Below are 22,856 nucleotides of genomic sequence, written 5' to 3'. Positions count from 1 at the left end.
CATATGGTAGAAATTATCAGATGCAAATTCTGGTCCCGATTGGAAACGCCTAAGGGGTGTCGCAGGGGGGTGAAGTTCAGACTACCTTATGGAGACTCGCAAAATAAAAGTGATTTTTCTTTTTACCTAATACCCGAAACAGATAGAACTATGGTCGGAGATATCACATACAAAATTTGGTTATGATTGGAAAAGCCTAAGGCGTGTCGCAGGGGGTAAAATTTCAGACTACTCTATGGAAACTCGCAAAATAAAATAGAAAGAGAAAAGAAAGGAATGGTCTATATATAGTAACTTATGGGTTTTTTGTCAATATTATAAGCAAATTAATTGCATAATATAAATTAAGTTTTCAAGTGATCAAGAACTGAAGTTGATATTTCGTTTCAATATGGTATCGCGACAAAAAATTAAGATTTATTTAGTGGGCCTTATCGAAAACCAAATTACGGGTGCCAAGTTGCTTTCTAATGGGAAAGTGTTATGGGTTTTTTCTACAATATTAGAAAAATAAAATTAAGTGTTCGCGAGAGTGCATATCTTGTGCTAAAAGAGACGGAAATATTTTGGCAAAAAGCACGCATCCCTCTCAAGACTAAACATCATAGTGTTGCAAAGTTAGAGCCATCTCATATATGCGTTTGCTTTTTAAAAACAGTAAACGCCATTCTGCACACCAAAAAGCGAAAGAGTCGAGATTTTGCGAAGAATTGGAAAATTTATTTGACATAGCTCACGAAAAAGCATTGAACATGATCAACAACCAAACTGATAAGGAGTTTTTTATCAGTCAGAGGAAGAAAGGACGTTTAGGCGCATTTTCAAGAATAAATTATACCGGAAATAATAAAGAAGTTTTTAAAAAAAGCTGCGATGTAGACTCGCCTGGAGGTAAACATTCTTTTTTACTTTTTACAATTATGTAATTCCAAATATCATTTCAATACTGCATTAGAAGAAGCCGTTGAAGAAAGCGAAAATGAAGATTTTGATCGGGGAAGCAATTGCTCACTACAAATATCAAGTCGAAATCAACCAAAAAACAAAAGAGGGCAGAGAAGTTTAATTACACCCAAACAAGTATCAGTTCGTGATAAGCGTAAAGTAAGTTGCTCACTAGAACGATCAAGTCGGAAAGTGACAAAAAACAAACGAGGGCAAACAAATTTTATTACACCCAAACTAGTATCAGTTCTTGACAGTTGTAAAGTCAGCGATCGAAATGCAGTCAGAATACTAATAGCAGTATCCGAAGCCCTTGGTGCAAATGTAAAAACTTTAACCGTAAACCGGAGTAGTATCCGACGATGTTGTCTACAAAAGCGCCGATACATAATGAAGCAGCTAAAACAATCGTTTGAATCCAAAGCAATTACGTCAGTTACCGTTTACTGGGATGGGAAGTTGTTCCTGCAACAGAAGGAACAGGGAAAGTAGACAGGCTTCTAACAGTTATTTCCTGGGAAGATGGAGAACAACTACTCGGTGCTCCAGCAATTTCGAACGGAAGTGGAAAAGCACAAGCTTCTGTAGTATACGACTTACTTGTTAGGTGGAAAGTACACGACAAAGTTGAAGCGGTATGTTGTGATACAACGGCGTCTAACACGGGCAGGTTATAGGGAGCTTGTGTTTTCTTGGAACAAAAACTTGGTAAAAGCTTGTTGCATTTGCCGTGTCGTCACCATATATACGAAATAATGTTACGCAGCGCTTTCGAAGCAAAAATACCCTTATCAAAAGGACCTAATGTTGAGATTTTTAAAAACTTTAGAGACGCCTGGTCCAATTTAGACAAACGTAATTTCAAAGCTGGAATTGAGGACGGCTTTGTCAGAACAGCAATACCTAATAAAGAAGAGCTTGTAGATAGCTTCCACCACATTTTAGTATCAAGACAGCCCCGTGAAGACTATAAAGAATTTGCAGAACTATCACTTGTTTTTCTTGATTGTTCTCCCAAGAGGTATACATTTTCAGCACCAGGCGCCTTCCACCAAGCTCGGTGGATGGCAAAAGGTATTTATACTCTAAAATTATATATCTTTAGAGAAGAGTACATTTTGGAAAAAAATTTAGAAATAGCACTTCGAGATTTATGCATTTTTATAGTTAAAATTTATTTAGAGAATTGGATGCACGCCTCTAAATCCATAACTGCCCCAGGCGCTGACTTTTTTTTTGTTAATGAGTTATACCAATACAAAAACTTTGACAAGGTGATATGTGAAGCCACGTTCTCGAAGTTCAAAAATCATTTATGGTATCTCTCACCGGAAACAATTTGTTTGGCACTATTTGATGGAAAAATTTTAAAAGAAACAAAGCAAAAAATGGTTGCAGCTCTAGGAAAAGACAATTACTTTGTAGGAAAAAAGTATGGCTTTGTAATAGGAAGTGAAGAAAGAGTATTTGCCAATGATATAGATCAGTTTGTAAGTAAAAGCAGCTTAGATTTTTTCGATAGGGTTTGCATAAATAAAGAGTTTCTTCATTCAGACCCAAATTGTTGGGCAACTAACGAAAATTATATTAAAGCTGTTGATAGATTAAAAAATTTGAAATTTGTAAACGATACGGCAGAGAGAGGAGTTAAACTTGTAGAAGAGTACAAAAAAATCTTATCCAAAAACGAAGAGGACAAACAATACATATTGCAGGTAGTCAAATACTATAAAGAAAAATACCCAAACGCTACAAAGCAATCTTTATTACAACCATTGGTTAGTTAGAAATTTATTGGCGGCCACCGTGGTGTGATGGTAGCGTGCTCCGCCTACCACACCGTATCCCCTGGGTTCACACCCCGGGCAAGCAACATCAAAATTTTGAAAATAAGGTTTTTCAATTAGAACAAAATTTTTCTAAGCGGGGTCGCCCCTCGGCAGTGTATGGCAAGCGCTCCGGGTGTATTTCTGCCATGAAAAGCTCTCAGTGAAAACTCATCTGCCTTGCAGATGCCGTTCGGAGTCGGCATAAAACATGTAGGTCCCGTCCGGCCAATTTGTAGGGAAAATCAAGAGGAGCACGACGCAAATTGGAAGAGAAGCTCGGCCTTAGATCCCTTCGGAGGTTATCGCGCCTTACATTTATTTTATTTATTTATTGTTTAATTGTGGTGTAAAATGAACGAACATGAATTTATTGTTATTTTATTTATAACTTGAAAACTCAATAAAAACAAATTATTCACTTTTTTTGAGCCTCCATCGGTTAATCTGGACTTTCACCCCCCTGCGACACCCCTTAGGCTTTTCCAATCGTAACCAAATTTTGTATGCGATATCTCCGACCATAGTGATATCTATTTCGGTTATTAGATAAAAAGAAAAATCACTTTTATTTTTCGAGTTTCCATAGGGTATTCTGAAATTCAACCCCCCTGCGACACCCCTTAGGCGTTTCCAATCGGGACCAGAATTTGCATCTGATATATTATACCATAGGGCTACCGATTTCGAGTATTATATAAAAAGAAAGATCACTTTTATTTTTTGAGTCTCCATAGAGCAATTTCAACTTTGACCCCACTGCGACACGCCCAAACCATCTCCAGTCGGGATAAAAAAATTTCGTGTGATATACTTGACCGTGTTGCAACCGATCTAGGGGGTGAGACTGGAAAAAATACTACATTCGATTATAAGGACCACCCTAATGTATATACATAAATATGAATGTGATTATATACGTAAAATTGTTTATTTAGTTATTTTTGTCAGTTATTACAAACCAAGCTGAATTGTGTAGCCCTCCTGATGAAGATCTCCGAAGGTGATCGAAATATATTGGGAAAATAAAGGAACCAAATCGTTTTATTACTTTTGACCTAGAGCCGGCAAAATAAAAAAATAAAAAATTTAGATTTTACAAGTTAATTTTATATTATTATATTTTATTGTTATAAGTAGAAAATGAGCAAGGTTTATTGAACGTATTCGGTCTAAATATAAACAAACTTATACAATATCAATTTTACAAAAATAACAAACTCAGTCTTGAAGACGGCAATTGATGTACTAATTAATTACCACAAACCGTTAAACCATCTTAACAATAATTTTTAATTTCATTTAAATTTATACATATTTCATAATAATTATTTCATAACTTGAACTTCAACTGAATGATCATCCAAAGAAAAAACTTTGCTTTTACGGCCACTGGAATCATGCAGTGGTATGTCAACGTCCCTTTCACTGCTACTGTCTTTTTAAATCTAGCTTCTAGGTTATTTTCTTCTTTGTAGTATTCACCGTTTACCACATATTTAAATGATATTTATTAGGGATAGCCGCTATTGCCCAATCAAATAATTCTTTTGGCGTTTGAATTGGATTATTCGCTCTCTGTAGACTTTCTCTGGCAGCCAATCTTTTCAAGATGCCACCTAAACCATCGCATGCATTTCTGCCATGTGAAGTTGGAAGAAAGTGCCACTCCGCACTCAATCCGAAATATTTTTGATGGTGTGTAAGATTAACAAAATTCTTTTTGCTTTTATACTGTGCACTTGCCCCATCAGAAAAATATGTAATTTTGGAAATATTTTCAAAGTCATATATTCCACTAGGTATTTTTGAAATAAATCCACGGCAATTGTGTTGTAATGTAAACAGTCCGAAATGACAACAAAGCTTTTCAAACGAATTTCGTTGCTTTCATGCCTGTAATAAATGCCAAATGGATGAATTGTTGCCTGATTGTTATTCCAATTAATTCCTTGAGCAGCATTTTGACGACATATGCATAAAAAAAAAAAAAAAACGACATATGCATAGTTTTCGAAAAAATCACAGAGAACGATGCATTAATTTTCTGGTAAAGATTCTTTTTGCTCCTTATAAATTTGTTTTGGCTTTTAACTATGTATGAATGCAACACTAATCTTTTTAAACCGGACTCTAATTTTTGTAAGTATTCATCAACTGGGGATACCATTACTTGCAAAGTGATTCTATCGACGTTCACCCATTTTCTGTAAGTTATTTCCTCAATGAAGCTATCCTCCAAAATTGTTCTTATTTCATCGATTAAGGGCCATTGGGCACATTTTCCGAAATAACAATTTGTTGACGCATTAAGATATAGCATACGTTTTAAACGATCTTGATAGCTTTTTATTGGGTGCACAGACTCAGAAATTAGATGTTTGATATTATGTCCTTCGACTAATAATTTGACGTTCTCATGTAGAGTGCAAAAACATACTGAATGAGCACCACTTGAACCTGCTAGAACACAATGTTTTGGCTTCAAAGTTGCAAATTTTGAAAAACGAACTTAACAGTGGGGTGATTTTCCTTAAACATTTGATGAAGTTCGCGTAAGTTTATCAACAGTAGCCTCTTTTGCACGTGAATGCGTTCGTTATTAATTTTTACGGAGAAAAAATCTTTTTTCCCGGGCATCACATGACTATTTTCATTGATCTAATAAAATTGTGTTATTAAATCAATAACTTCTCTTTCTAATGAGGGATGACTCTTGGGATTTGCTTCTGCCAGAATTCCTCAGCAATTATTTTAGCAACAGTTATCATATGAGCTTTAGCAGAGAAATGATGTTGAATTTTCCGACGAGGCTAATCTTTGCAAATAGTTAAAATTCTGAGTTGTTTTGCTCGATCACTGCTGGTAGCCATTCGTCTTTAAGAGTTTGTAATATTTCGTTTCCATCATTTTCATTGAAGCAAACGTTGTCATCACTGGGTATGCCAAACATTTTTCCTGAAATTGCTTCAGAAAGATTCTGCATTTTTTCAGTTGAATAGCGTTTTTGATGAACCTTTTTTTTTGAATTGGTGAAACTCAGATTATTTCTTAGCCTTTATTGATTAAACTAGTTGCCTCGGACATTGCTTCTCTATCTTTCTCCAATGATACAGATGTAAAACATTCCGGAGCGTAATTTACGTCGCTATCAGTTTCAGTGAGTACTTCGCTGAAAATAGTATCATCTGATTCTTTCATCTGGAAATCTTAATAAATGTATGATGATAAGTACCTAATATTTGACGAATTTAATAATATTGAAATTAAAATATGGAAACCCATATGCGTACATGGGGGCAGCTGCCAATGTCTTACTTATGAGTTCCATAAATAGATATATTAGCCGTGTTTTTTAACACGCGCGTATACGTTTCGTTTGCGCGTGTTAAAAAACGCCTATCTTCGCTTAGATAATGCTTAGGAGACCCATCTAGCGGCTGTGGTAAAACAACTAGCTACAGCAACAGGGTGTACCGAAAAGCGGAGACGCAGCGCTCTGATGGCCATAGGGTATAACATATAGCTGAATCAGTTGCGATGAATTGTGGACACACATAGAATACATAGAATTAGTGTAGAGGGTGAAACAAAGACACATATTTCAGTTACATCTGAGTATAATGCGTATTTAAATTTAGTAGGACAAAATTTATGCGCAGCAATTTCAGAGGTGTATTTATAGTTTGTCGACTAGCAGTCAATATAAAGTTTAAGCGTAAACGGATATACGCGTGTTAAAAAACACGGCTATTGTTTCTAAATTTGTATATTCAATTATTATATGTGCAAGTATATACAAACCTCATTATCTTTGTTGATTTTAGATATCTTAAGTCGGCATTTGTTGCAAATTCGTTGTTCCATCGCTTTTTTTGTTAATTTTCTTTTACTTTTCTCAGAGGCCCGTATTTTTTGGTGTTTGGGTGCGGAGACAACACAAATTGATTAAAACTTTAACTTTCGGCATTTTCCTAATAATATTTATTCACAACTCGCAATAATAAAACAAGAACTTTCTTAATTAAGGAAATGAACGATGTTTCTACATTGAAATAAAATTTAATTCTGTTTTCTATTTACAATGTTACATCTACTAATACTAATTCTGACATAAAGAATAATTTCGTAAAACTAGCTACCTGCTAAGTGTTTAGTAGGTTTATTTACAAGAACATATGTATGTGTGTATGATGTAGTTAAGTTAACCATACATGCACACACACGCAGGCGTTGGCTGTACACAATTGTAGCCCGTACCTGCTGCAAGCAAATGTGATCAAGTTGCTCGAGGTCTGCTCAGAAATGAGTTAATATCTTTTGAACCACAAAATTTTCCAACTTAAAATAAAAAGGGGTTTTTAGATGAAAGTGTATAGCATATTATATATATTTTTTTGAAAATATTCGTGGGGGAAAACAGTATGTAATAATTATTTAAAAATTTCATTTTTTATTCATTATTTTGATTTTATAAAGTTATATATTTTTTAACGCAGTTATAAAGTAAATTTTGTTACCTTCAAAATCAAACAAAAATTAATAAGATACGACGAGGGGGGGGGGGGGGGGAGGGTTCGGACCCCTGGACGCCCATCTGAATCCGACCCTGGCAACTATGGATAATTTATAGATCAAAAGAACTTTTTAAAGCGAGGAAAATGATAAAGGGAATATAATTTGAATGTGTGCCCTTTGATTTATTTCCATTTAAAATATAATGGGTAGTTTGCTGTGAATTTTGATTGGGATGGGCCCTGTGTGCGTTACCGACGGCGAGGTTCGAAGGATGTATAATTATGAGTTGTATGTTTTTTTGCAGATGTAGTGCAACATATAAAAGAGCAAAATATTACTCGTCTGAGCTTGAAGGAGCAAGTGGAGGAAGACTTGCACTTCCGTGGCGTCAAATATATCGACACAGGATTAGCAATGGTGACTTGCTACTCAACGGCCAAAATCCCCTGATTTACTGTGATATGCCACACAGAAGTCAACTACAACAAGAACTGTGCTGATGCATCGTAGACTCAGCCTACTTAATAACGCGTATAACATTCTATCTAGCGTACTGTGCGAATGACTGTAGCCCAAGGTCAACGAACTGATTTCACCTTATCAGTACGGCTTCAGACCTGGTTAATCTTCTATCGACCAGATCTTCACGATTCGACAGATCCATGAAAAGACTCAAGATAAGAGAATTGATGGTTTCCCCCATAAATTAAGAAATAAATTTTTTTATAAAACTTTAGTCAGAACCCTTTTTTCAGAAAACCAAAATTCAGAAATCAAATCTCACATACATAAATTCAGAAATCAAAATTCATAGCAGCCTTTGACAGGGCGAATGACTGCACAATAATGGCTACATGTCGCGGCTCACCCATGTAATAAAATAAACGACTGTCTCCCTAATATATCCAGATTCTGCGCCTCGCGAAACCGGACGTTGTTACCGACCAAATATCACGCGACCTTATTTGCAACACACACAAAATATTGGATATCCACGCCGATGGCATTACGCTTCTGACTGTCTTACATCCAAAAATACGGGGTGTAACGTTCGGTCAGGATGTTCATTTTGGATCCAGAGACGTTGTAAAATCGTTTTTTAAATGTAATGATCTTATGTAGGCTTGCCTGATCTGATTTTTGGTGCAAAGAAAAATATTTATTTTACATTCTTTCTCTCTGTTTGTTAAATTAAAAGATATAGAAAGCGCAAGGGAAACAAGATTTAATGCAAACAAACGAGAGAATATACATATGTACATAAGTAATACAAATAGCAATGAAAACAATGAATATGCACTGATTATTAAGACATTTTTAAATTCATGCAGATACAAACGTATACTCAATTACATATCATAAGACGTGAAAAAGCTATTCAATCTATTTATTCATGTATTATTTACTTGATTAACCAAATTTCGTTTCTATTATGTACACAGCAAAAAACGTTAACCTTATATAAGACTTATTTCATATTGTCAAAAGGCTTATGGCATTAGGTCGTAATTCTATAAGGTATATTAGTTGTATGGGGTACTCCTTATAAAACACCAAATTTTTCTGTACTAACGTCAGGATAAGGAATAGTATGCCACATTTTAACCTAATTATTAGTCTAATTGCACAAACAAAATCAGGCTTGCACGGGACTTATAATAAGACCCCATCTGACTTTAAATCAGACCTGTTAAATAATGATTAAACATTTTAATTATTATTAATTATAATGAGTTTTCCTCAGCCAATTGTTTAATGATTAAATGCGAGTAAGTATGCCCTTTTAATGATTATTAATTAATTATTTTCATGAAAAAATTTTAATTAATTAATTAATTATTTTTAATTCCATAATTTATACAAACAATGTTGATTATTTTTAATTACTTTTCCGTTTGTCTTATGGAATGATAAACATAATTATTTTATTGTTTTAATTAATTTTGATAATTTTTAATTACATAATTAATATAATTATGTGACTAATGTCAATTAATTTTTATTATTAAATTACATAATTAATAAAATTAAATGATTATTTTTGATTAATTTTAATTTTTCTGTGTTTTTCCGGCATCATAATAATTTCAACAAAGTAAAGAAAATATTACAAGGATATTTATCTCTGAACGGACAGTATGGTAACATAAAAGAAATAAATAGATACATAAGAATAACAAACAAGGGAAAAGGTATATTGTTTTATTAAATACCAACTAACTACACGACATACGGGCACTATTTTTTATTATGAGGTACAAGGAAAGGAATTACATATACATAAACAAGTAAAGCTTATAAAAGCGTGATAAAAAAGATGAAGTGCTGTTTGCATTTGCTTTAAATAAAACGAGTGTTTCAAATGAAAAATCCATCAAAGATTAACGCCTTGGAGAATTTATAATGCCTGCGAAAGGGAAAAGCCTCTCAACTGGGGCAGACGACGTCAGTAGTGTTAAATAATATTGACGCTTCTTTCAGTATTTGGTGCTTTTTTCAAATTTTCGCATCTATGCTTAGGTAGCTGTAAAGTTGACTTTGAAAAAGGATCCTTAAAGTTTCTTTAGAAGCTGAAACTTGCGCAATTAACTCTCATTATTTTTTGAATAATTTATGAATGTAAACAAAGTTATTTACCATCATCCTCGAAATGGAAGTATTTCGATCGCGATGACGTTTGGTTAGTGTTCGTACCGTCGACTTCAAATGGACTGCACTATACAGATATATAATTGTGAACACCCGAATATCAAATTACAGGAAGATTTGTTTGAAGTTGATGCGGAGCTTTCGAGCTTGCTTTTTTTGATCCGTTTTGGTAAATAAGTTGGATCACGAACAACGTCGTCCGCAGAGAAAGCCGCCATATTTTCTTCTCCAACCATGTTTTCGACATAAATTTTTTCTGCAAATAATTCATAATGTGTAGGCTTATTGAATGGTCAACAAATTTATACAGATATATACTTACGTCTGTGGTATAATAAGCCAAAATTGACGCTCTCCAATTTGGTTTTTAAAAGTTTTCACAAAAAGCAGCGACACTTGACAATATCAGTAAGGATAAATATGTATCTTATATTCCTTGAGTTAGCATAAGTATGTGCATACAATAGTACATTTGGTTTCAGCCACTTATTTCTTATTTCAAACATTTTCTCTTTCATGTTAGTAATTCAAAATAATCATATAATTGGAAATAATTAGATATTAAAAATAATTAAGTAATTGAAATTAATTAAATAATTAAATTTAATTATTAGTTGTTTGATTAATTTAAATTTTTTGATTTATTTTAATTGTTTGATTATTTTTAATTACTTAATTGTTCTTTATCATATGATTGTTTTTAATTTAAAACAATGGGTACAATTTTTAATTATTTTTGATTAATTTTTAAATGGCCAATAATCATGATTATTTTTAATTATTTTTTTAATTAATTAGTAATTAATTGCTAGGTGCTATGCAAAAAATTAATTAATCATTAAAATTAAAAAGGGAAACGAAATCAATTATTATTAATGTTAATGGAAATTTAACAGGTCTGCTTAAAATTATATTTAAAATCACCTATTTGATTTGCGTATAGATTGGTTATCTATCATTGAAAAAACATTTTTATCACCTGCGTTCAAGTTACATTAAAAATACTTTTTGAGTTTTTTTTAAAGAAGGTGACTCCTCGATAGTGATTCGGCCAGCCCAGAAAGCGTATATCAGACATGAAAATATTATCTTCAAAAACTCATCAGTAAAGAATAAAAAAACAAGTAAGGAAGGCTAAGTTCGGGTGTAACCGAACATTACATACTCAGTTGAGAGCTATGTAGACAAAAATAAGGGAAAATCACCATGCAGGAAAATGAACCTAGGGTAACCCTGGAATGTGTTGTTTGTACGATATGGGTATCAAATGAAAGGTGTTAATGAATATTATAAAAGGGCGTGGGCCTTAGTTCTATAGGTGAACGCCTTTTCGAGATATCGCCATAAAGGTGGACCAGGGGTGACTCTAGAATTTGTTTGTACGATATGGGTATGAAAAGAAAGGTGTTAATGAGTTTTTTAAAAGGGCGTTGGCCTTAGTTCTATGGGTGGACGCCTTTTCGAGATACCGCCATAAAGGTGGACCAGAGGTCACACTAGAATTTGTTTGTACGATATGGGTATCAAATGAAAGGTGTTAATGAGTGTTTTAAAAGGGAGTGGGCCTTAGTTCTATAGGTGGACGCATTTTTGAGATATCGCCATAAAGGTGGACCAGGGGTGACTCTAGAATTTGTTTGTACGACATGGGTATCAAATGAAAGGTGTTAATGAGTATTTTAAAAGGGAGTGGGCCTTAGCTCTATAGGTGGACGCCTTTTCGGGATATCGTTATAAAGGTGGACCAGGGGTGACTCTAGAATGCGTTTGTACAATATGGGTTTAAAATGAAAGTTGTTAATGAATGTTTTAAAAGGGAGTGGGCCTTAGTTCTATGGGTGGGCGCCTTTTCGAGATATTGCCATAAAGGTGGACCAGGGGTGACTCTAGAATTTGTTTGAACGATATGGGTATCAAATCAAAGGTGTTAATGAGTATTTTAAAAGGGAGTGGGCCTTAGTTCTATGGGTGGACGCCTTTTCGAGATATCGCCATAAAGGTGGACCAGAGTGACTCTAGAATTTGGTTGTACGATATGGGTATCAAATGAAAGGCGTTAATGAGTATTTTAAAAAGGTGTGGGCCTTAGTTTTATAGGTGGACGCCTTTTCGAGATATCGCCATAAAGGTGGACCAGGGATGACTCTAGAATGCGTTTATACAATATGGGTATCAAATGAAAGGTGTTAATGAGTATTTTAAAAGGGAGTGGGCCTTAGTTCTATGGGTGGACGGCTTTTCGAAATATCGATATAAAGGAGGACCAGGGGTGACTCTAGAATTTGTTTGTACGATATGGGTTTCAAATGAAAGGTGTTAATGAGTATTTTAAAAGGGAGTGGGCCTTAGTTCTATAGGTGGACGCCTTTTCGAGATATCGCCATAAAGGTGGACCAGGGGTGACTCTAGAATTTGTTTACGATACGGGTATCAAATGAAAGGTGTTAATGAGTATTTTAAAAGGGAGTGGGCCTTAGTTCTATAGGTGGACGCCTTTTCGGGATATCGTTATAAAGGTGGACCAGGGGTGACTCTGTAATGTGTTTGTACAATATGGGTGTCAAATTAAAGGTATTAATAAGAATTTTAAAAGGGAGTTGTGGTAGTTGTATACGTGAAGGCGTTTTCGAGATTTCGACCAAAATGTGGACCAGGGTGACCCAGAACATCATCTGTCGGGTACCGCTAATTTAATAATATATGTAATACCACGAACAGTATTCCTGCCATGATTCCAAGGGCTTTCGATTTCGCCTTGCAGAACTTTTCCATTTTCTTCTACTTAATAATGGTAGGTGTCACACCCATTTTACAAAGTTTTTTTCTAAAGTTATATTTTGCGTCAATAAACCAATGCAATTACCATGGTTCATCCCTCTTTTCGTATTTGGTATAGAATTATGGCATTTTTTTCATTTTTCGTAATTTTCGAAATCGAAAAAGTGGGCGTGGTCATAGTCGGATTTCGGCCATTTTTCACACGAATACAAAGTGTGTTCAGATAATTATGTGAACTGAGTTTAGTAAAGATATATCGATTTTTGCTCAAGTTATCGTGTTAACGGCCGAGCGGAAGGACAGACGATTTCTGTGTATAAAAACTGGGCGTGGCTTCAACCGATTTCGCCCTTTTTCACAGAAAACAGTTATCGTCCTAGAATCTATGCGCCTACCAAATTTCACAAGGATTGGTGAATATTTGTTCGACTTATGGCATTAAGTGTATCCTAGACAAATTAAATGAAAAAGGGCGGAGCCACGCCCATTTTGAAATTTTCTTTCGTTTTTGTATTTTGTTGCACCATATCATTACTGGAGTTGAATGTTGACAATTTACTTATATACTGTAAAAATATTACATTTTTTGTAAAAATTTCACTTAAAAAATTTTTTTTTTAAGTGGGCGTGGTCGTTCTCCGATTTTGCTAATTTTTATTAAGCATACATATAGTAATAAAAGTAAAGTTCCTGCCAAATTTCATCATGATAACTTCAACGACTGTCAAATTACAGCTTGCAAAACTTCTAAATTACCTTCTTTTAAAAGTAGGCGGTGCCGCGCACATTGTCCAAAATTTGACTTATTTTCAATTTTGCGTTTTAAGTTCAACCCACCTACCAAGTTTCATCGCTTTATCCGTCTTTGGTAATGAATTATCGCACTTTTTCAATTTTTCAAAATTTTCGATATCGAAAAAGTGGGCGTGGTTATAGTCCGATATCGTTCATTTTAAATAGAAATCTGAGATGAGTGCCGAGGAACCTACGTACCAAATTTCGTTAAGATACCTCAAAATTTACCCAAGTTATCGTGTTAACGGACGGACGGACGGACGGACATGGCTCAATCACATTTTTTTTCGATACTGATGATTTTGATATATGGAAGTCTATATCTATCTCGATTCCTTTATACCTGTACAACCAACCGTTATCCAATCAAAGTTAATATACTCTGTGAGCTCTGCTCAACTGAGTATAAGAACAAAATATACCAAAAACAAAATATACTATGTCCTCAGTAGAGGTTACGCCGATCACTTTATCGGCGGCAGCGGCGCAGGCTCTATAATATAACGGCGTACGCCGATGTTCTTACTTTAAAAATCTTGATTTTTCTGTTTAAAAAATAATATTTAGGGAAAGGTTTTGTTTGTATGTATTTAAGAAACCAACGTTTTGCCATTTCGGAAACATCCGGGGTTTTGCCTCAAAATCTCGCAGATCGTTCAACCATTTTCAGGAGTAGCTCCTCGCGGAGGGATTGCCCTCGTTCACCTACCCAGAGAGGATTCCAACACAACCCCGGTCTTTGGAATTGCTGCGTCTGCTGAAAAGAAATAGAGATACATAAAATGGTCACACTTTTGTCTTTATATCTCGTGAAAAGCGTAGTATCACCTGGGGTTAACTCATAATCGTCGCGAACAAAATTGCTTTAAATCATTTGTGGCTCCTTGTTGGCCACGCACAAAGACCACTTACGGTTGCTATTAATGGTCTTTTAATATTCATGACTCTCATTAGTTCGACTGTCTTGGGAAAGCTTTTGCCCCACCACTCTGAATGTTCTTGCGAAGGAAAAAGCCTCACCTGGTAAATATATGTGCCTACGCATTCACCTTTGCAACAGGAGCCGTAACGTGTAGGTGATATTTAAACTTGGTTGACAGGCTATAATCAATGTGATTCACTCTGTTGAAGACATGATCGAGTTTTCGGACTAAGTCCGCCCCCTCCGTCTGGCAATACCCGGCCAGTGCGGCCAAGCGCAGGCAGTGCAGCTCAGCTGTGGCTTGCCAACCACCACCGCGCTCACTCTCAATTGGTTTTTTTTTAGTTTATCTAAAACTGCCCGCCAACACGCATCTTGCCAGCAACGTTCGCCTCGATTTTTTATAGTTTATCGCCCGCCGTCGCGCAAATCTTGCTCTTTAATTTTGTTTTAAATAACAATTAAATTCATTTTATAACTTTGTTTATATATGTTAAAGTTTAAATTGTGAATAACAACAATATAAATACATCTACATATACCAATTTAACAAAACCCCCGTGTGCCCTCTTTTTAATTGGAAAAGCGCCTAATGCTGTGTTAGCGAAGTTATATACATGACATGGTCCTTCGCGGCCAAAAAACACCAGCGACCAAAAATAAAAATAAACAAATAAAAAAAAAAACAATTTACATACGGTTCGGCACGGACATAAACAACTAAAAAAGTGGTAAACAAATTTATTTAAAATAAGTTGAAAAACATACATACACTGGTGTACCTAAAAACACGAAGGGTGGTGAGAACAAAAAAGTTACACACTTCACCAAACATCAAACAATTTTTATTAACACAAAAGTAAGTGTTGTACAAGCAAAAACATATAAAAGACATACAAGTGCACATTAAAGAAAAAAAAAAAGAAAAATTTTTCAGAAAAAACCAAAAAAGTGCTAAAAAGCTAAAGTGCTTAGAAAAATTATTAGAAAAATTGGTTTACATACAAATACAACACAAATGTGAACATGGAATATTTAATTTATAAAAAATAAAAGCGCTAGATTACAAAAAAAAAATACATAAATACATAAAATAACTAAAACACACATCAAGGTGTGACAAAAAGTTGGAAAAAGTGGAAAGTTTTGTGAGGAAAAGGAAAATTTTGGAAAAGTAAAACCTAGGAAAAATTGAGAAATCAGAAAATATTGAAGAAAAAAATATAATTCTAAGAAAAGAAGTTTGGTGGAAACAAAAAAAAAAGAATTTTTTAGAAAGAAAAATACATTTGAAAAAATTAAATTATTTAAAAAAAAAGGAATTTTTCAGAGGGAAAAAACAAAAATTAACGAGGAAAACATACATTTGAAAAAAGAGGAGAAAATTTGTTTAAAAACAAGTGCAAAAAAAAAATTGTTTTTGTTTGAAAAACTTAAGTGGAGAAAAAAACGCATCGACATCACAACAACAAGGAGGAATAACACAACATCATCGAGGAGCAAATTGCAACAAAGGCTAAAAGACAGCACAAAAACCCACAAGTAACACACAGTTCACATAGAAAAAATGTCTGAGTAAGTACTCTCGGTACCCATTATATATCCATATTTATATTCCCTCCGTCAAAAGTACGGACCCGAAATTCTAAAAATCCCTCAATTTTAGACTTTCCGATCTAGAACAATTCAAACGCAAACGGTTTTTATTTAAAAGTACCACCATGCGACACCGAAGTATTTCATGGTGGATACGAAGACTGGCCATCCTTTAGAGATATGTTCACGGCAGTCTATAAAAACCACCCTTAATTATCACCCGCTCAAAAATACCACCTACGCCTGAAAACTAAAGGGCAAGAAGGACTTATTGTAAAACAATACCCACTGAGCGATGATAATTTCGAGCTTGCCTGGGAAGCACTTAGATCGAGGTACGAAAATAAAAGGATACTCGTCGACAATCAATTAAAGACGCTGTTCAACCTGCCCCCAATATTCACAGAAAACGGAGAACAAATCCAGAAGATGCAGACAACAATCAACAATTGCATGTCAACTTTAAACACCCAAGGAATCCCGACAATGGACTGGGACCCGATCCTCGTTTATCTGTGCTCATCAAAGCTGCCCAGTGAAAGCCTTTCACTATGGGAACAATCCCTCAGCTCCCGGAAGGAGCTGCCCCTATGGGAGGACATGAATAAATTCCTCACCAGTAGATACGAGGTAGTAGAAAGACTAAGTACCTACAGACCAGGCAAGGCGAAACCCCAATTTTCTAGTTTTACACCACGAACGGTGAATCAAAACTCGACCCAATCTAACAATAATAGAACCCATGCATATCATACGGAGTTCAATAAAACGGCTTCGTGTAGATTATGCAACCAATACCACGCAGTCAAATCTTGCATCAGGTTTGGGAACTTATCGTATCAGACCGAATCAAATCTGTGAGAGAAAATAGTTACTGTGAAAATTGTTTATCAACGTCACACCCCAAGAACGAATGTAAAAGTAGTTTCACGTGCGTTTATTGCCAAAAGCGTCATCATTCGCTACTGCATTTGCAGCCCAAACCCCAACAATCACAACCAAACCCCAGAGCTAAAAAAGCCCAAGCCGGCACCCCTAGGAGAACGGACGATGAGCGAGCCTCAACATCGAAAGCCGCCGCAAGAGCCACCTCCTCCCAACAGTCTCAAGACAAAAACCCGGTTTCTTCACTCTTCTCGAGTAATCATGGAACCACCCTACTACCCACAGCAATAGTATCAGTATACTTTGCTGGCGAATTTCATAAAATTCGTGCCCTAATAGACCAAGGTTCACAAACAACTTTTGTATCATCCCGTATACAAAAGGTTCTTGGTCTACCCACAAAAGGGTCTCTCCACCAGATATCTGGAATGGGTGGAACGGTTGTGAAAAATGCCAATAAAGTCTGCCAGATAACATTCTGTTCAGCAGACTTAACCCAAATGATAGACGCACAAGCAATAATTTTGCCGAAACTAACTAAGTTCCTGCCCACAGTCAGAGTTTCAAGCATCGATCTCGAAGAAAATCGATGTGGTAATCGGCAGCGATATCACCCCGCAAATCCTCACCGAAGGGCTCCTACGAAATGTGAGTGGAACATTACTTGCCCAAAACACAATATTCGGATGGATATTAAGCGGTCCTGTAGCTGAAAAGGTATCAACCTTCAGCACTCATGTCACGGAATGCACCGATGACCCCATCAATTAACTTTTGAGACAATTTTGGGAACAGGAAGAAGTTCACCAAACCCAACCACGATCAGCAGATGATGAATACTGTGAAGCACTCTACCGGACAACCACAATTCGTGAGGAAGATGGACGCTACAGAGTCAAACTACCATTCAAATCGGAATTTCCAGCCAATCTGGCACTCGGTCTTTCACGACCCGCAGTACAACAGCAGTACATCAGCATCGAACACACGCTCGAAAGAAAACCCGAATTAAGAGACAAATATTTTGAAGTCCTCAATGAATATTTAACCATGGATCATATGGAACCCGCCTCCCAACAAGAGATAATTAGAGATGGTAAATATTTATCATTTTATCTACCCCATCATGCTGTCATAAAACCCGACAGCAAAACCACAAAAGTGCGAGTCGTCTTCAACGCATCAAAAATGTCGCATTCTGGCAACTCGTTGAACGACGTGCTTCATACAGGCCCCATTCAACAAAATGACTTAATGCTCGTCATACTTAAAGTTTGTTTTCAACGGCGATATTGAGAAAATGTATCGCCAAATACTCATCCATGAAGAAGATAAAGATTTTCATCGAATCGTTTTTCGGAAACACCCAACTCTGCCGATACAAGATTTTCCACTAAAAACAGTTACCTTTGGTGTAAATTGCGCGCCATATTTGGCGATTCGAACCCTACACCAACTCGCCCACGACTGTCAAGACGAATATCCGCTCGCTAAAAACATTTTATTAAACGAAACATATGTTGATGATATTTTGTCAGGCGGTCATAATATACAGTCCACTTTGAACTCTATGACTCAAGTTATCGAAGCCTTAAAATCGGCAGGGTTCTCTTTGAGGAATATGTCGGCAAATCACCCTGAAATTTTAAAACCCGTTCCCGACCCTGATTTGCTAGACGTCGACTTCCTTAAATTCCATGATTCGAGTTCCACAAAAACCCTTGGAATTCAGTGGAACGCGCTAACCGACACCTTCACCTACACGTATGATCCGCCATCAGCAGAAAACACGACTACAAAAAGGCAGATTTTATCAGCAGTTGCAAAACTGTTTGACCCCGCCGGATGGCTTTCACCAATAATGATTCTTGCAAAAATGTTGCTGCAACAACTCTGGATGGAAGGAACGGATTGGGACGAAGACGTGAAGCCCGGAGCTCTCCAAAAATGGACCTCAATTTATGAAAATTTACCTCATATCAGAGACATTAAAATCCCTAGGTGGGTACAGTATTCCCCCGATAAACTAATCCAGCTGCATGGATTCTCAGATGCTTCAGAAAAAGCATTTTGTGCCTGTATATATTTACGAGTACAAACCCATGAAAATAGTTTTTCATCCCATTTGCTAGCTGCTAAAAGCAAAGTAGCACCCCTCCAAACCGTGAGTCTTCCACGGTTGGAACTCTGTGGAGCAGTTTTACTCTCCATGTTAGTGAAACAGCTGCGAAGTGAGCTGAATCTACCCCAACACGAACTTATTCTCTGGTGCGATTCTGGCATCGTACTGGCCTGGTTAGAAAAACCACCCCATACCTGGTAAACGTATGTCGCCAACATAACCTCTGAAATTCTTAAGAACGTCGACAACGCCACTTGGAGGCACGTTTCCAGTAAGGATAACTCAGCGGATTTGGGCACTCGAGGCTGCAAGCCTCAGGATTTAGTCCAATGTCCATTATGGTGGGAAGGACCTAATTGGCTTATCAATCCATCAACTTCGTGGCCAAAGGATATTTATCACCACCCAACTCCCCCCCAACAACGACATGTGGAAGTATTCCACACCCTGCAGGAAGGAAATATAGACATACTCGACCGTTTTTCGTCATTGCTTATATTCATCGTGGCCTATATGTTGCGGTTTATCCGAAAAGCAAGAAAACTAGAAGTTCCAGATACGCTCAACGTCACCCATGCCGAAGTGAATGGTGCCAAAATCAAAATCATCACTCAAACTCAACGAAATTATTACGGAGATACGATAGAGCTGCTTCAAACGTCAGGACCCTTACCCAAAAAGAACACCCTTCTGACATTAAACCCCATCCTAGATGACTCAGGAATCATGCGAGTTTCTGGAAGGTTAGCATATGCCACTTATAGCTTTAATGAGCGGCACCCAATTATCATACCCGAAAACTCTCGATTTTGTTCTCTTCTGTTGGACTTCCTCCATTCGAACCTGCTGCACGCCGACAAACAGCTGATGATCCGAATGGTACAGCAACAGTACTACATTCCACGTTTGAAGAAAAAGGTCAAAAAGCTCATCTTCCACTGCAAAACCTGCACCATCTACAAACAGCAGATGAAAACGCAGATAATGGCACCCTTGCCACCCGCGAGGCCAACATATTCTCTACTCTTCCATACAACAGGAGTCGACTTTGCCGGACCATTTTTGGTAAAAACTTCTTCCCTTCGCCGAGCTTCGTATGTGAAAGCTTACGTTTGTGTGTTCGTCTGTTTTTCCACAAAGGCTGTTCACTTAGAAGTATGCTCTGATCTCACCACGAATGCCTTCAGCGCAGCCTTTGTCCGATTCACTGGCAACCGTGGCCTACCCCACCAGATATATTCTGACAACGGAAAGACGTTCGTCGGCGCACAACGCGGATTATGAAGAGAATTCACCACATTCCTCAAGGAAGTCGCTACAGACGTCGCAGAAAAGTATGCAACTCACGGATTCTCATGGAAATTCATCCCACCATATGCTCCCCACATGGGTGGTCTATGGGAAGCGGCCGTGAAAAGCTTCAAGATACACTTTACGAAAGTAGCAGGAAACCAGAAGTTCTCCTTCGAAGAGCTTACTACCCTCTTAGTAGGCATAGAGGCGGTCCTCAACTCCCGACCGCTCTCCCCTATGTCCGAAGATCCAATGGATCCCCTAGTCCTAACCCCAGGGCATTTCCTACGTGGCGCGCCGCTCTTTTCGTTACCGGAGCCAACTGCAGAGCACCTCACCTTGGTCAACAAATGGCAGAAACTGAAAGTGCTTCACCACCAGTTCAGCACACGATGGAAGAACGAGTACCTCAAGGAGCTGCATAAGCGGTACAAATGGAAATGCCCTCAACTCAATATTCAAGTTGGAGATTTAGTCGTGGTAAAGGATGATTTACTACCCCCGAACGAATGGCGTTTGGGACGGGTAATCACTTTACACCCTGGATCGGATAGCCATGTTCGAGTTGTGGAACTCAAAACCCAAAACGGAATAATAACCCGAAATATTGCCAAACTGTGCATGCTACCAACTGCCTAGTAGTGCCAACCCTACCTCTGGTACCCTCTGCTTCATGCCCCTAGCAATCTGGAAAGATATCTAAGCTACCCTCACCAACGTATTTTTCTAACCCATTTTTTGAAAAATACATATTTTTCTTTTCTTGTCTTTACAGGACCCGCAGACGTACGGAGATGCCAAAATGTCGGCTGTGTGGCCAGCGACACGCGTTAAGGCGTTCGTCGCGATGAAGCCGGAGGAGCGCTACGAGTGCGCGAGGAACCACCGGTACTGCATCAACTGTCTGGCAGTGTCGCACAGCACCGGGGCATGTGACTCAAAATCAAGCTGCCGCAAATGCTCCCTCGGCCATCACACGCTCCTACACCGAGCTCGACGTACGCCCACCAACCGGCGTCGCACCGACAGCGGACCACAGCGCGCAACAGCCCAACATCGCCAACGGGCAATTCAAAGCCGGTCGGCTAGACAGCGCGACGACCGAATACGACAATTGGTAGCCGAGACACGGGCGGCCCTGGACAGGGTTGATGCCGCCCTTAACCCATCAACGCGTCAGGCGGGGGGAGGGGGGGGGCATGTTGAAGACATGATCGAGTTTTCGGACTAAGTCCGCCCCCTCCGTCTGGCAGCACCCGGCCAGTGCGGCCAAGCGCAGGCAGTGCAGCTCAGCTGTGGCTTGCCAACCACCACCGCGCTCACTCTCAATTGGTTTTTTTTAGTTTATCTAAAACCGCCCTGCAACACGCATCGTGCCAGCAACGTTAGCCTCGATTTTTTATAGTTTATCGCCCGCCGTCGCGCAAATCTTGCTCTTTAATTTTGTTTTAAATAACAATTAAATTCAATTAAATTCATCTACATATACCAATTTAACAAAACCCCCGTGTGCCCTCTTTTTAATTGGAAAAGTGCCTAGTGCTGTGTTAGCGAAGTTATATACATGACACACTCCAAGGGACTAGTTTTGGATAGGGCCTCCTACTTTAGGAAATAACAAACCGGTAGGCTTTGGTATTGAAGGATGAAGTGTGAAAATCAAAATTAATATTTCAGACGCTATTCTATAATTTCGCAAATAAACTACAAATGTTTGAATGTAAGCCCAAGTGATTCTTCAAACCCTTCTCATACGTACATATATCCTCAACTTAAGTATGAGGTATGAATCATTTCAAAGGAGTGTTTATGCCCCTAGAACCTACTAAAGGATTTTGCATCACTGATTTCGCTTATTCTTTCAGCCAATCGCAATATAATTTTTTTTTAAAAATCGGCAGCTTTTTTGAGTAATTTGCTTTTTTTCAAACTTGAGCACAATTTGAAAACGTATTCGCCTTTGGTCATTTTATTTGAATTCATTGTTCAAAGTGAGCATAAAAATGTATTATATAACTTATAAAGTGCCTGTTTTTTAAATAACTTTTGAACAGTTAGAAAGAGTTAAATTTCGCAAATAGTTTCTTATAACTGGCAGTGATGCGCATCCGTTGATACCACTTTCGATCATATCCGACCAATTTTCGACATGAACAATAAATGGCCTAAACAGTCTTAAACGAGTAGAAAATATAGTAACGCGCCGGACGCCGCCGCCGCGCCGATATTTTTGACATTCGGCGGTGGCGTGCGAAAAACGACAAAAATCGGCGGCGGCGGCGTATATCTCTAGTCCTCAGACAGCGAGAAATATGGGATTTATGTGTTTAAATGATTTTTTGAAACGATAAAAAGTTGATGCACTTACTAGTTTTATCAGCATCCTAATTTTTCAAATAAAAATAAAATGTAGTTTCCTTAAAAATGTTGCGAAAATTCATCGACAGCAGTTAGTATTTATCACGCATTCTGTTTATTTTTAGGAAACGTTTATTTTTTTATTTTTATTTACCTTAGGGATAAGGCT

At 37.4% G+C, this 22,856-nt stretch overlaps 1 protein-coding gene across 6 annotated transcripts in view; it reads left to right on the top strand.

The window, feature by feature from the left end:
- The window catches only part of Mid1, a 497,044-nt gene that overhangs the window by 459,495 nt on the left and 14,693 nt on the right, over positions 1 to 22,856 (top strand). The gene's annotated exons all lie outside the window — the stretch shown is intronic.

The sequence above is a fragment of the Eurosta solidaginis genome, chromosome 3, assembly GCF_040869045.1.
Source record: "Eurosta solidaginis isolate ZX-2024a chromosome 3, ASM4086904v1, whole genome shotgun sequence".
Taxonomy (NCBI): Eukaryota; Metazoa; Arthropoda; class Insecta; order Diptera; family Tephritidae; genus Eurosta; species Eurosta solidaginis.
Note: the sequence above shows the minus strand (reverse complement) of the source record. Positions and strands in the feature narration are given on the sequence as shown.